This window comes from Vigna radiata, unplaced genomic scaffold, assembly GCF_000741045.1.
Source record: "Vigna radiata var. radiata cultivar VC1973A unplaced genomic scaffold, Vradiata_ver6 scaffold_174, whole genome shotgun sequence".
Taxonomy (NCBI): Eukaryota; Viridiplantae; Streptophyta; class Magnoliopsida; order Fabales; family Fabaceae; genus Vigna; species Vigna radiata.
This window is the reverse complement of record NW_014542550.1, coordinates 30,114-35,380: the sequence shown is the minus strand read 5'-3', so window position 1 is coordinate 35,380 and position 5,267 is coordinate 30,114.

Here is a 5,267-nt window from a genome sequence, read left to right as displayed (position 1 = left end):
AGCCGTTGTACTTATTTTAATCGATTAACACTAATATTAATCGATTAAATGCGTTAAATGGCCAGTTTCGTAGAATGGAAGAGTTTTTTCTTGAGTCTATTTATAGGCTCTCTTTATCCATCAACAGTAACTCTTCCCTTACGCTAAAACACTCAGAACTCTTTGAGAAGTGTGTGTTCTTGTTCAACTTGTGAAACTCTTGTCTGTGGAGCTGGTGAAGTGCTACTACGGTGATAGAGGAAATAGCCGGTTCATCCTTGGTGCGTCTGAGGTGTGTGGAAGAGGATAATCCTTCGTGAAGTATTCGGAGGTGTTTCATCCTTCGTGAAGTATTCGGAGGAGGTGTTTCATCCTTCGTGAAGTATTCGGAGGAGGTGTCTCATCCTTTGTGAAGATTCAAAGGAGGTGCAGGTTCATCTCTTGTGGTATCAAGAGAGGTGGTTTCTAAACTCTTATAAAAAGAAATCTAACAATAAAATAAAAGAAAAAATTTTATTAAAAATTTTCTAAAGAAAATATAAATTTTCTAATTTTTGACAAAGACTAAAAATTACATCTAAAAATATATTTTTAACTAAAATTTTATAAAACTAAAGAATTTAAAGAAAAACCTAAAACTGATCTAATTCTAGACAATTAGAAGCAAAAATACACTAACAAGGACTTCTAAACACAAAGAAAGAAGCAAATTTAGAGTGTTATCATATATCAATAAAATAAGAATTTCGATATAAGAGAGTTTCAAAAGGATTACATCATTCCCTAACATCAAAAGGTTTAGTTCACCATTGACATAGTGAAACGATATGGATTTAACGGAAAGAATGAAAGAATAAACCCTAGAATTGGTGAATTGGAGCCTTAACATCCAAAATCCGCCTGCAAGGAGTGTAGAAGGTGTTTTGTCGTCTTTCTCTGCCAAAAGATTACCCTAAAATTGTTCTGAGGGTCTATTTATAAGATATGAAAAATTACAGAATTTTTGCCCAAGGCCAACTACAGCGCTCAGCGCTGGTTTCACCGCTCAACTGTAGGTGCAATACTCCTCTAGGACGTTCAGCGTTCACGCCCAGGCATCTTGCCGTATTGAACTGAAGATCTCAATGCTCAGCGGTGTATTTTGGCGCTCAGTGGTGTTAAGTCCCTGGCAAGTGTACCAGATCGTTATCAAGTAATATAAAATGGGTAAGTCCGAGTATCGTTTCCCAAAGGACTCTTAGGCCTTAACTTTCGTGTAAACCAATCGCTTAAGACTTGAGAAAAGAATTAAATTTAGGTTTTGTATGCAAGAAAAAATTAAACATGCAAAATCCAGTGAATCAATTGGCTAGAAGAAACTATGGATGAATGGAGTTGTTGGGGTTTACAATTTCATCTTATCCACCCTCTTATATCTACTCTTCTTATCTACTTTGCTTATTTATCATATCGTCATGCAAACTTTCTTAGTCTACCCTGAACCAAAACTCTTGGCGAAAAGAGCCTATTACTAATTACTGGCTTGCTATCTATAGCCTCCCCTAGTAACTAATAATGCATGATAAACGGAAGCAAAATACAATTGATCGTCTTACCCCTATCTCTATGCAGTATTAGCGTAATCAAGGAATTCCCCCCACTTCACGACATTACCTTACGTCTCCGTATCAATAAAGACAAACAATATTTATCGAATGAGTTAAACTATAAAAGCATTAAACAAAGGTAAGGAACCCAACAATTGATAAACTAATCATATGTAAGCATATAAAGAAGATAAGAATTTTGAAATAAGAGAGTTTCAAAAGATTACATTGTTCCCCAACAACCTAGGGTTTAGCTCACCATGGACATGGTGAATCTAGATGAAATATAATGAAAGAATGGAAGAATAAACCCTAAATTTGGTAGATTGGAGCCTAAGCATCCAAGGAACCTCCTCTAAGGTGTGTAAAACATCTCTAGACGTCTCTGTCTGCCAAAATATTACTTTGGAAATCGCACTGGGTCTATTTATTGACCAAAAAAGTAACAGAATTTAAGTCCAAGCCCAAACACATCATAAAAATCGCAGAAAACAGGTCCAGATTCGCGTTCCCAAAGCTCAGCACTTAATTTGACCGCTCAACAATTTGCTTCCAAGCCGTCAGACGCTCAGCAGTCCTTCTGGCGCTCAGCGCCCAAAACTGTCGCTCAGCGGTTTGGTCAACATTCTAGTCAACTGGTTGACTGATTGACTTTTTTGGTTGACTGGTTGACTTTTCTAGATTCTGGTTGACTTTTCTACAATGCAACCATTTGATCTTCAACATTCTTTCAATTCATTCCAAAAACCTACAAAATCAAGGGAAANAAACTATGGATGAATGGAGTTGTTGGGGTTTACAATTTCATCTTATCCACCCTCTTATATCTACTCTTCTTATCTACTTTGCTTATTTATCATATCGTCATGCAAACTTTCTTAGTCTACCCTGAACCAAAACTCTTGGCGAAAAGAGCCTATTACTAATTACTGGCTTGCTATCTATAGCCTCCCCTAGTAACTAATAATGCATGATAAACGGAAGCAAAATACAATTGATCGTCTTACCCCTATCTCTATGCAGTATTAGCGTAATCAAGGAATTCCCCCCACTTCACGACATTACCTTACGTCTCCGTATCAATAAAGACAAACAATATTTATCGAATGAGTTAAACTATAAAAGCATTAAACAAAGGTAAGGAACCCAACAATTGATAAACTAATCATATGTAAGCATATAAAGAAGATAAGAATTTTGAAATAAGAGAGTTTCAAAAGATTACATTGTTCCCCAACAACCTAGGGTTTAGCTCACCATGGACATGGTGAATCTAGATGAAATATAATGAAAGAATGGAAGAATAAACCCTAAATTTGGTAGATTGGAGCCTAAGCATCCAAGGAACCTCCTCTAAGGTGTGTAAAACATCTCTAGACGTCTCTGTCTGCCAAAATATTACTTTGGAAATCGCACTGGGTCTATTTATTGACCAAAAAAGTAACAGAATTTAAGTCCAAGCCCAAACACATCATAAAAATCGCAGAAAACAGGTCCAGATTCGCGTTCCCAAAGCTCAGCACTTAATTTGACCGCTCAACAATTTGCTTCCAAGCCGTCAGACGCTCAGCAGTCCTTCTGGCGCTCAGCGCCCAAAACTGTCGCTCAGCGGTTTGGTCAACATTCTAGTCAACTGGTTGACTGATTGACTTTTTTGGTTGACTGGTTGACTTTTCTAGATTCTGGTTGACTTTTCTACAATGCAACCATTTGATCTTCAACATTCTTTCAATTCATTCCAAAAACCTACAAAATCAAGGGAAAACAAGCATAAAACCAAGAAAACCAACTTTGACTCTCTTATTCTCTAACTTAATAAAAATGCATGATTTCAAGCTAATTCTAAGCCATAAAGGGTGTGATTTAATATCAAAATTAAGTATGAAAATAACAGTGTTTCAGCCGTTATCACAGCCCCAGACTTAGAATTTTGCTTGTCCTCAAGCAAAACCCGATGTAACTCAGTTTTCAAAACAATCAATACAATGGATTAATACTTTCCAAAACTCTTTCGTCCAAGACAAGTAATCACTCTCAGCTTATCATAAAAATATCAGTCAAGATGTATAGATGCATTACTTCCATTAAACTCAATATGGTGGTCACATAATCACAGTCTTTCCACATATGCTATTATCATGAATGACCAATTAACCAAGCATAGATGCAATCATGTATAACTGGAACTACTCCTCACCAAGAAAAGTGTTTCACTCAAGCACACAGGTGTATATTGAGGTGACTCATTCTCTCTACTATCACATTGTCACACAAATTAACTTTGCCTTTCATTTAAGCACAATCAATCATACTCACAAGCAAGTTATAATCACAAGGACTTTTTATGGCTTGTAACGTGGTTGGGCTAAGAAGAACATTGGTTTTTTTGGATCACAAAATCCTTGAGTTAAGAGAGTTATTCACATTTATAGTTTAAACACAAACTCTCTTTAAACAACCAATCTCACTCATTCCCAACTTTCCCTTTTCTTTGCATTGAGCTTTTCTTCTCATTTTATCTTTTTTTCTTTTTCTTTTTTTTTATCTTTTCTATCTTTTTCAACTTTTCATGTTTTGCTCAACACATTAGCTCAATGCTTATCTTTTTCTTTTTCAACTTTCCCAACAGCCCCAAACTTGAACCTTTATCAATACCACACAATAATTCTCAACTTAACTCAAGGTAAAGTTTTTCAAAAGGGTTTTCACATACTGTTTAAGGCTTAGGTTCAAAAAGGGTAGAACACATTGTGCTCTTTTTAATTGGGACAAAACTTTTTGCATTGGCTAAGAAAGGGCTAAATCAAAAATGGCCTTGATCATATGACAAATGCAAGCACGTGATTTAATCATAGAAACATGGGCAAAGTCATTCATGCTTTCAAAGTAATAACAATCATTCAATCAAAAACTCTAGAGTTCAAAACCTCACATATGCTAATTTCAAGTTCCAATACATACATACACATCTTGCTCAATACACAATCACAATCATGTTATCATGCGTCTGTTCACACATATTGTTAATCGCCAACTGTATATAGCATCTCACATATCATCTCAACATCAATCAATATAAAAGCCTCATCAAGCATACTCATTAAATCATCATCAACCCATTGCATCATATATAAGTTTTAAACCAAGTACATCAACACTTATTCTAAAAACAAAAGCAAATATAACATAATTTAAAAAGATAAGTTTAGAAAACTGGGTTGCCTCCCAAGTAGCACTTGTTTAACGTCACGAGCCTGATCCAAACCTTTCTAGCACTTGTTAGTAAGTGCATAACTTTCCAACACCCTTCAATAGGTGTGCTTCCCTGTATCCTTCAGTAGATACCTAAATCTTCTAGCATCTCTCAGTAGATGTTATCCCAGTAGCATTCATCAGTAAATGCTGACAGTGACATCCATCAGTAGATGTCTATTCACCGTCCTCTTTCATAACAACATCCATCAGTAGATGTTGTAGAAGCATCCATCAGTAGATGCTATCATCACTGCCATCAGAAGCAACATATAACCTAAAAAAAACTTAAACACAAAGAAAAATCAAATCCAAATCACACAAATAATTAAAAAGAAAAAGTTAGAAACTGGGTTGCCTTCCAGCAAGTGCTTCTTTAACATCATTAGCTTGACCCGAGAAAGCCCAAACACCCATCAGTAGGTGTTGATATTTTATGTTGGCGTTCTT